This window comes from Corvus moneduloides, chromosome 5 (assembly GCF_009650955.1).
Source record: "Corvus moneduloides isolate bCorMon1 chromosome 5, bCorMon1.pri, whole genome shotgun sequence".
Lineage (NCBI taxonomy): Eukaryota > Metazoa > Chordata > Aves > Passeriformes > Corvidae > Corvus > Corvus moneduloides.
In genome coordinates, this window is record NC_045480.1 from 24,349,512 (window position 1) to 24,359,993 (window position 10,482).

Below are 10,482 nucleotides of genomic sequence, written 5' to 3' on the forward strand. Positions count from 1 at the left end.
ATTCAGGACTTTGAAGACAACAGACACTTTAATATCCTTTATTTAATCTACTTTTTAATTACTATTGCAGCATCCACAGCGTTGGCTCACTTTTCTCCTGCTCACATATGTGTGTGTTGGGGGGTGTATTGGGGGGTGTTGCAGGTGTTACAGGTGAGCCATCACACCAGTGAGGGATTGTGTTGCAACAGGCACCATCTCCATTATAAAAGCCCTGGTCTGGGCCACTTTGAGATTACTCAGTTTTGAGGGGCAGACCTCTATCCCCTCACTCATGGGCCCATGACTGTCAACTTGTGGGCCAAGCCAGGCCAGGTCCCAGGCTGCTCTGGCAGGAAACTGTGTGGGCTGGGGCTGGCAGGGCTCCACAGGGGTGTGAGGGTGTATGCATGCTTTTTTGTGTGTGTGTGTGAATGTGTCAGGAGTGCCCCTTTGGCCCATGTGTGTGTGTATGGGTGGGTGGATGTGTATGGGGGCGTGAGTGTGTGTGCCAGGAATGCCCCTTTGGCATGTGTATGTGTGTGTAGGGGGGTGTGTGTATGTGAGCGTGCCAGGAATGCCTCTTTGGCCCGTGTGTGTGTGTGAGTGTGTCAGGAATGCCCCTTTCACCCGCCTCACCTCCCCGGCAGCGCGCTCCTGCCTCCGGCGGCTGGTGGCTCAGTGCACTGGCTGATTAGGTAACAACAGAGCACCTTCCCTCCCTGTTTCCTCTCAATGCGCTTGGGCCACGGCTTTTGAAGGAGCCCAGCCCTGCCACTATCCAGCCATTATAACGGGATCTATGGGGCTTTATCCGGAAAAAGCTCAGCCTTGCCCCAGGCTTCATCAATCATTTAGACCAGTTCAAATCCCCTTCATCGTGTTCCGCCTCATTAAACCTATCGAGGGGGACTGAAGAGAGTTTGTATAGGTCCAGAATGCCTGTACACTCCTCTCTATCTCAGATAGCGCGAACGGAGGAAAAAAAAAAAAAAAAAGCCGAAGAAAAAGGCAAAAAGGCAAAGAATCAATTAAAAGGAGTATCTCTGCCCTGTCCGCTGCTTTCGCACGTGAGCCTGGCCGGGCATCCCCTCCTGACGGTGGCTTGTGGAGCCCCTTCACACTCCGCCTGGGTTGTCGGCCCCGGGGGGGCATTAAACTGCCCGCAGGTGTAAAGGCCGGGGCGATGCGGTCTGTCCTGGCCCCTCTGCTCGCCTGCAGTCACGGGAGGAGAACAGCCCCGTGCGCATCCCTGCAGTCAGGGAGAGAATGGGCCGGCTGCCACTGGGTCCCGTGCCAGCCTTTTTAAAATAAACGTATTATTTTATCCCCTGGGAGAGAAAGAGAAATGAGCTCCAGCAAAACGGTACTGATTGTTATTTATCCTTATATTTTTATTCTGGCGACGTCAATCGCCAAACTTGCCGGTGCCTTGCCCCTCTTGTTCCCGCTCCCCGGGCTGTGGTACGCTGCCAGCCGGGATGCGCCGCTCCGTCGGGGCTGCGCTTCAGTCCGCGCCCGGAGACGCGCTCGGGAACCGGGCTGCAAAATGCTGACATCTGCATCTAAAACAAAGAGGGACATCTGCATTATCGCCGATCCCTTCTAATATTAATAGTCATAAAACCCGGAGTGATTACCGAAAAGGAACGTGTCAAATTGCCAGGAGTCTGGGTGGGGTTGGGTCTAAAAAAAAAAGGAAAAAAAAGAGAAAGAACTAACCAAACAAAATAATAATAATATATATAAAAAAAGGCAACGCAGTGAATCCAAGTCTGTATTTTAACTTTTTTAATAACGATTTTTCCTGTGCTGTAAGCTTGCACCGAATCCTGGAGGAATTGCTAAATCAGATTAAGGTTATATTTTGCAACAGACTGGATGGAGCAATAAAGGAGAAAGCGCGGAAATGGGACTTCACCCATCAATTAGATCTCTATTAGCAGCCAATGCAGGCTTCACCACAGGAAATGTCACGTCCCGGCAGAAGCAGAGCCTTTCACTTTCCCCTGAAATTAAACAATTCTTCATGCTCGCAGACCCCGGGCGAGCCGAGCCTTTGTTCGCCCGGGTGCAGAGGGTGCGCGTCCCGCCAGCACCTGCTCGCTGCCTGCGCCGGGAGCCGCGGCCGGGCCACCGCCTGCACAGGTTGCCCCAACACCTGCGCTGCTCGCCCGCCTGCCCAGCACCCAGGAAACCGCCGCCTTAGAAGGCTCTATTAATATTAAAGGGGTTATTCCAGTCATAAACGGACCATTACCAACACAATGGGCAGTATTTTGAATAGCAGGTCGGCTCATCTGCCTCCATAGATCATAACTGCCAAAACCGTCCCCCTCTCCCCCCGTGGCTTCTCATCCCGGGCTCCTTGGGGTTTATGGAGCCAAAGACTCTTTCGCATCAGTCTCAACAGTGGCACCGTCGCAGGGTGTGGGGTCGTGTTTAGCTAGGGCAGACAGAGTGGGCCGCTCTCCGGGATGGAGAAAGAAGCTTCTTTACACCGTGTGAAGCTGAGTGCCGGGGCGAGCTCGGCTCTGCCTGGCAGGGCGTGCCTGGTACTTCTCCCCCCTCTTCCCCCTCCGGCACTGCAACCAGACGAGCCACCGGCTCCGGGGAGCATACTGCGGGGAGGGAGGCAGGGAAGGGCACGGGGCCTTTCCCGCACACATCCCCCCACCAGTCCTTCCCCCCTTCCCGCTCAGGGAAAAGAAAGAAGAAAAGAGAAAAAAAGGCGTTGAATTTGCCCATAAGCAAGAAAGGTGCAACAGGAAAGGAATGGCCAAGAAGGGGGAAGTCACGGGGGGGATAAAGGGAGCTCTGTTGCCCCGGTCCTTGTTGTTCTTGCTGCTGCTCCATTCAGGCACCGAATTCAAATGGATATTTTACAGCTCAGTCCAGCTGAACAGGAGCTCAATGCCTGAAAGCTGCCGAGCTGCCTCCGCGGACATGCTCTGGGCCCGATATTATAATTTTCATAATGCGCTTTTATGTAGCTTCAACCTCCTCCGGTGAGGAGCCCGCAGAGCGGCTGAAAGGGGCTTTGAGAGACTGGGGAGCGGGGCTGCAGCGAGTTGCGAGCCCCCCGCCGGCGTGAGTGGCACCGCCTGCCCCGGCCGAGGGCTCCTGCCTCCAACCCCCAGTCCCTGGCCCGCGGCTCCGCCGCGCTTCCCCGCCTGCCGGCCCCAGCGCCGCGCAGTGCGGAGCAATGCGGTGTGCTTCAGGGCTGCTCCGGCTTCATGTCTCTGGAGGGGTGTGCACCGTCCGTCCCCGCCACCAGCACAGGGGCACCGGGACAAAGCTCTGTTTCAGCCCGGGCACCCGTCGGCCACTAGCGACGCCCTGACCCGGTTGAGTGTCTACACCGGCCCCACCAGGGAAAAAGGCAAGGAAAGAGGGATTCTCCCCCTCAGACAGGCAGGAGGGAGGGCAGCTAAACAGTAGAGAATCAGGAGAGTTATTTCCACCGCTACGAGCCAGGTCTACTGAAAAATATGCAGCTGTATATTTATCATCCTGGGTAAGTCATCCGCTGCTAAGAGGGTCCCTGGCTGAATCGTTAACCGGCTGGAGCCAGCGCCTGGGAATGAGATTCGAAAGATTATTGATTTCCCTTCGGGGCCAAACGAGCCAGCTCCGCCAATGCCCGCGCGCCCCCGCCCCGCTCAGCAGGTGCGTGAGCCGCGCTCGTCGTGTGAAAACATCCGAGGTCTCCCCTCGGAGACGTTCTGCCATCCCCTTCCCTTCCGGCTCAGGAGGCGCCCAGTGGCAGCAGCTGAAGAGATAGTCACTGGCAGAGGAAAGGGCCAAAGTAGATATTTCTAGCGCCCATTTTAGCTTGGAGAGCGTCCTCAAATATTTGCCTGATAGACTGGAGAAAGGGAAATTTTAAAAATGGAGGGGGAAAAAAATCAGGGAAAAAAACCCCAAAAAACCACCACACCAAAACCCTGAGAAAGCAGAGTCCACAGAGAGGGAGGCTCGAGGCGCCGGGGACAGCTCAGGCCGCGGCCCAGCCTCTGCGTGCCTTCGGCCGGGAGCGGCCAGACAGCGGCACCGCGGTCCCTCGGAGCTTCGCTTAGGGATACAGCAAATAAGGAGGCAAGGGAGAAATCCAATTATCTGTTTCTAGTGCAGCTTTTGACGTTTTGCACGGAGTGAAAGGCTCCCTAAGGTATAGCAGGGAGTGAAAGGCTTCCTGAGGAGGAAATGATTTGTTTTATCTCGCTACTTATAACTGCAACCCTCGTATGAGTGTCTTGCCCCCAAAATCTTGTCTAGCAACTGCCGCGTGTCACTCGCTAAGCCCCTGCTGCGGAGTTATAAACACATAGAGTCATTTTTAAAGCAGGCCAAGTCCGTAGACGTGTGGTCTTTCTCCTTCATGTGTCCCAAAAATTTCCGCAGCCCCCTTGCACCTGCGGGAGGCTGCCTGGGGGCCCTGCCGCCGTGCCCGCACAGTTCCCAGCCCACCCCTGGCCTCGCACACGGCCTGGCTGAATCCCGGGGTTCCCCGCGGCATACGAAGAAGAGCTTGGAAGGAGGGCAGAGAAGCAAACGTATCTTCGCCTGAGAAAAGGGAAAAATTACAACAACAAAAAAGGGGTTTTTTTTATCTCGTTCAGGTGGAATTTCACCCGAGATACGGCTGAGGGAGGGGAACTGTTCGCAGTCCCGAAATCTGCATGGTGTGAATGGCTGTGTTTCTCACCCACGGGCCGTGGGAAGCCACCAGTGCCCACGAGCTGCTTTAACCCTTTCTCGCCTCCTTTCCACGTGCTCCTTTGCAGAGGTGGAAATGCTCTTGGGCAGCTGAACCACCTCCTCCCCCACGACTGCTTTCCCCCCAGGGGAGAGCGAGAGGCCGTGGACCCCGTCTGCGCTCTGCAGAAGGGTCCGGATGCTTCGTGAAGGCGGCTGTGGCCGTCGCAACGTGGGTGCTGCCGTTTCTGGATCGTTTTGATTGTGAACCTACTGCGCTCATGTTACAAATGCAATTAATAGTAAAAGCAGCCTTTATCTATGGAGCAGGAGGCAGCTGCACACCGCAGGTCATTATCCATTAGCGAGTACTGTTCAGCACTTAGCAGGACTGTCGTGTTCAAGGAGAGGAGAGGAAAAACAAAAGCCTTATCTCCGGTCCTAGTCCTTCCACCACTTCCCTCTGCGCGGGAGGGAGACCAGCTAGCGGCAGGTTGTCCCCTGGATAGGGCGGGCTGGGTGCCTGCAGAGTGTGGGGACCTGGTGGGCTTCCCCCCGGGGGCAAGTCCCCCTGGTTCAGTGGAGGAGTTCTAGTCTTCTAAATATATATCCTTCTCTCCTGCCCTCTTCCCAGAAGAGTCCTTCAGTTTGCTTCGTAGCGACCGGCAGGGGTCGGCAAGTGCCGAGCCACCCCTCGTCCCAGCCGTGGGAAAGCAGCTTCGTGCCTCAGTTTCCCTATCCTGCAGACCCAGGTCAGTGCTCCCACCTCACTTTCTGAAACACGCCCAGACCGATGCCCCGTGCTGCTGATGCGAAAGGTGTTTCCACACCTCCGCGGGCCGCCCACATGACCTGAGGTGCCCGTTCTAACCCTGCTCGGATGCGTGTAGCATCTAAGGAGCTGGACTTCACCCCACAAGACATTCCTCTCGGGACAGTTAGAGAGCCGACAGAAACCCAGGAGGCAGAAATCCTCCCCTCGGCCCCACAGCAAGGCTCTACCTGCTGAGGCAGTTTGGCAGAATCCACCGAGGTCTCCGCCCGAGAGTTTTAGGGCTTCTCACCCATTAGGGTTCAAGAACACAGTGAGGACATCCAACAGGTCTGGCTAAAACCTCACTCGGGCCACTCACTCATGGCAGCACAGAGCAAAATACTTCCTCTGCAGCGTGGTGAACTGCAGTGAATCACCTACCATCTGCATAAACCTCAGGATAAGATGAAATATCTTATTGATTCCGTTTCTAAAGAAGTAGAGGAAGGAAAAGGGGGGGCGAGGGAGGGGAGCCAACCCCAAAACACCCTTTTCTGTTTCTGGAAAAAGGAGAAAAAAAAAGCACCTCTTCGTAGCTCAGTGGGGAAAAGGTCAAGCTACTATTGACAAGTATGTAAAGACATCTTCTAACCATGGGAAAACATGTATAAATTGTTTCGACTCACTGCATTCAAAACCAATGGAAGTGAATTACAAAACTGCACTTCTTGCATTGTTGGACTGAAAGGATATCTATTTATCATCTTATAAGACAGCTCGAACGATCTTTATCTGCTTTGCCCACTTTCTGACCCAAATTCAGGGTTTTTATGGAAAATTGTAGTCAGTTTGATTGATGAAATCCAAAGATGTCTAAAATGGCACCAAAGATCTCCAACTGTGCAGACTCCAACCGAGGGCTTCAATGTTGGCATTGTTCCTACGAAAAAAGTTGAGAAAACGAGCAAAAGTTAGGGAATTTCTGTTTAAAAACTTCAAATTTCAATGAGGATCCCGAACCTATTATCCCTATTCATGGGGTGAACTGTGTGAACATAAAAGTATTTCCCACACATTGCAAAACAACAACAACAAAAACCCCCTTAGTTTTAAGCGGCTCCATAAACCTTCTTTGTAAAACGCTGAATAACTCTGAGCAGAAAATAAGCCCAGCCATTCCCGTTTAGAAATAATCTAAGTTTAAATCTTGTAAACAGGAAGCTCACGAGAAATGTTTAAAGAGAGAGGAGAAAAAATATATATGTTTCATCTGTGCATCCGAAATTAAAGAGAGCCTTAATTTAAAATTCGGAGACGTGATGAAAGATTATTTTTATACCCGGTGTGGGACTTCGGAGGGTTTAACTCAAGGTTTAGAGGGAGCAGTTCTACGGAAGGTGCTCTTTCCCTGCCTTCCTTGTAGAAGGAAGCTAAAGCGCTGCCTGCCAGGATTTAACTGGCAACACATGGAGCTGAGAGCTGGGGCCCTCGCAGGTGGGTGAGCGCTCGCTGCCCTCTGGACCAGCCCAGATCCACCGGGGACATTGGCTGTGGCGCAAAGCCCCGGCACTGCTCGGCCACGGATCTGTTTGCTAGCGACTCCCCGTCTCGTTTGGGGCTATGCATTATTGTGGAACACTGTCACCTGCCTAATTGTGCTAAATGGCCACCTCCTATTATTAATAATAGCTGGAACGTGGCTCCTAGACACGTTACCAAGGCTGGGAAGCTGATGAATGAAACCCCTACTAGGGAAAATCTTGGTAGCTGTCTTCTGTCGCATTACCCACGGGGGCCGACTATAAATCTTCCTTCATTTTAACCACGTTTACCCTCATACTCCTCCAGGCTAGGGATGCTGTGTTAAGATTGCACTGATGTGCCAATGCTTTGGACCAGCTGCTCCTAAATACAGACAAGTCCTTGTCAATTAAGCCATTGAGGAGCAGGGCCTGGGAGCTCTGGGGCATTTTAGCAGGCAGCAGTGTGCAGCCCCAACAATTAGCATCCATTTTGAAGGGACCTCCAGGGCACAAATGCACAGGCAGGGAAGAATCAAAACACCAGGCAACTTCAATTCTGAAAACTGGTCACATAATGATACTGAACAGACCGGCCTAGGAGAAGTGAGCCAATCTTTCTTGGGAAGGACGCTTAGCCGCTCCCCCAGCCAAGCCGTAGGGCCGAGGCACGCCGCGAACCGCGGAGTCAGAGGAGATAAATGAACACATTCATTTGCCTGTGTGAGCCGAAGTTTCCTTTGGCGGTTCTTCTTTGTAATTCGGTGTCACCTCAAGCAGCTGGTGGCATCCAATGCTCCCATGATCCTGGCCTTTGGCCCAGGCGGAGCTGGACAAGGCAGCCCGCTCCAAGGAGAAGAGCTGCGATGTCTCAGGTCAGAGAGGCCAAGCTACCAGTGGGACAGGCGGAGCACTAGGAGTTCAGCTAAACAAAACCCCGAGGGGATTAGGGAGCCTGGGGGATCATTAGCGAAGGTGTTTGCTTAAGTCATTAGGAAGCCGGTAGCCAGGGGAAAAAAGGCTTGTTCCACAAGGCACCTCCCTAGAATGGCAGGGCTGGAAATGCAGAGGATATCACAGCACAAGACTATGTGACCCTACCAAGTTCAACAACAGAGCAAACAGCACATGCCATTAGGGACGGCAGTCAACCGGGAGGTAACAAAGAGGGGAGGGCACTGGCAAAAATGTTCATGTATTAAATATGGAAAAGTATGGGGACAAGGGCAAGGGTCAATGAAAGTCAACAGGAGAGCAGGCGTAATGTTAGAAAGAATTTAATATCAAAAATACATAAATCTGCACGGGAGGCAGCCCCAGAATAGGCAGAAAGGAAGGCAGCCTTGGAGTCAACATTCACTTGGTGATAGAGCCAGAATGGATAGCGCCAGGCTGTTAACATTTAACACAAAAGTTAGCGCGGAATAAAGGACGCAGGGCCGGCTCCTTTAATTGTGGCCCCACCGGGAGATTTCCATATGTCACATTAAATGGATAACACCAGCCCCGCTCCGCAAGGCTTCTGCCGCAGAGTCCCTCTCTCTCCCTTCACTTTCGTTCCTTATTATCTCTTTTTCCTCCATCCCTCTCCACACGCCCCGCGGAGCTTCCAGCGGGGGCTGAAACAAAGGTCTGCCTCTGAACTGGTGCGGGGAAGGACGGGAGAGAGGGAAAGGAGCGGGAGCGGAGGCTTTCGGGGAGCCGATGCCCTACCGGGGCTTCCCCGCCGACCCTCACCGGGCGTCAGGGCTCGCCAATAGCTGTCGCGACATGAAATTTAACTCCTGCGTTTTTTGTTAGGAAAGCGTCCTCAAGTTAAAGTAGGGTCCGAGGAAATAGGACCACTGTCCTGGTTCGGGAGGGCTCGGTTCAGCACCGCGCGGAGAACCGGCCGGGCCCCGCTGCCGCCCCCGCGCGGAGCCCGGGCCTGTCCGCCTCGGGGGAGCGCACGGACCGCGGGGCGGGGTGAGCGGGTTTTCGCGGACCAAACAGAAAAGAAAAAAAAGAAGCAAAAAACCCCCGCGCCCCTGATCAATACGGCAGTGTTTCCGCGCTAGTTCAGGAGGTCAGGCGGGCGTAGACACAGCATGGAGAGTTATTTATGTCAAGTCGGGTTATTGTAAACGAAATCCAGCAAATTGCACATAAGCTCCTCGGGGCCGCCAGTGGGCTCGTGGGCAGAGGTCAGTGTCAGTCAGTCTGTCCATCCCTCTGGAGACAGTAATTGTCCGGGGCCTGACACCGCGTCGGGGGCGATAGGCGGCTCCATCCATCTCCATCCAGTTATCCCGGCGCCGAGGCCGGGGCTGCCCCCTGGTCCGCGGGTGCGTGGCACCAGGCCACGGCCGGCCCCGCTCCCGGAAATGCCACGGGGGGAATGCCACGGCTCCCACGGACCGTGCCGCGCCGTTCCCGCGCGGCGTCCCGCCATCCCCGCGCATCCCGCGCCGGGTACCGCGCCTCGCCAGCCTCCAGCATCCAGCTCCATCACTACCCTATACTCCCTTTATTAATAGGGAAATTCTTCCTTTCTGACAATTTAATAGTCTAAAGTAATCTTCTGCGTGACATTGCCCATCCGTCTTCTCAAAAGAGAAAACAAAGGGGATGTTTTTTTCTTTGGGCCTCTCCAGATCCTTTTCTATTTTAAGAGGGGCTCCCCACAATGGGGTCTTTATGAACCATAATGGTTATGTTTATGAAGCCAGCGATACCAGTGTATGAAGACAATTTTATGCCTAATTAGAAAATGATGTAAGCCAGGGGGAGACAAAGAGGGCTTGTCTGCCGTGGCTGGGTCTCCGGCCATCACTCCCGGGCGAATATATCGCCTCTTCTGTGCTTTACGTCCACTATTTTTATAACATCTCGTCCATTAGCTCCTCAAACTGTTTATGATATCGTGGACAGTTAGTAAAACAGCTCAATTTAGCGGTGGATTAAAGCAATTTTGAAACTTGTTCCGAAGGGAATCGCACGGGAGGCGAAGAGCAGCCCTCCCTTCTCCTATCCAAGGGGACTTCACCTCTGGGAAGACTCCAATAACTGCAGCCCCAGCCCCACTCGATTAAGGGATAATTTTTAATATATATGCAATAAATGTTCACTTTGTTAGATTGAATGACAGACAATAATATCGGCAAATCTTCATATCCATCCATTACCGGCAAACGAGCCGCACAAAGAACATATTTGCTTTTGATTAATTTATTTGCAGACTCTGTTTGATAAAGCAATAACTATTTGGTTAAACTTGACATTCGGTCTTCGGGGGGTTATCAGACCAATTCCCTCTCGTTCGTGGGTGATAATAAAGCTGTTTAAGCGGGATTAATTATTAATTGGTTGCAATTAATTTCCTCTCTTCTCCACGTCGACAGACAATGAGGATCACTCACTCCCAAACAAAAGACTGACATAGGAGCATCCTCGCCCCGTCTGTATCTAGCTATCTGTTTATTCATCTGTCCCTTTCCATCTCTCCCGATTCCTGCGCGCAGCTTCTAAACTTTCCTCTACCCTTCAGCAGGG

The 10,482-nt window shown here is 53.0% G+C and overlaps 1 long non-coding RNA gene across 1 annotated transcript in view; it reads right to left on the minus strand.

Moving 5' to 3' along the window:
• Positions 1 to 1,378: 1,378 nt before the first annotated feature.
• Positions 1,379 to 10,482, minus strand: part of LOC116444835 — a 12,408-nt gene continuing 3,304 nt past the window's right edge. The window contains exons 2-3 of the long non-coding RNA XR_004240544.1: positions 6,118 to 6,371; positions 1,379 to 1,544 (exon numbers count right to left, since the gene is read on the minus strand). This is a non-coding gene — a long non-coding RNA (uncharacterized LOC116444835). The remainder of the gene's footprint in view (positions 1,545 to 6,117; positions 6,372 to 10,482) is intronic.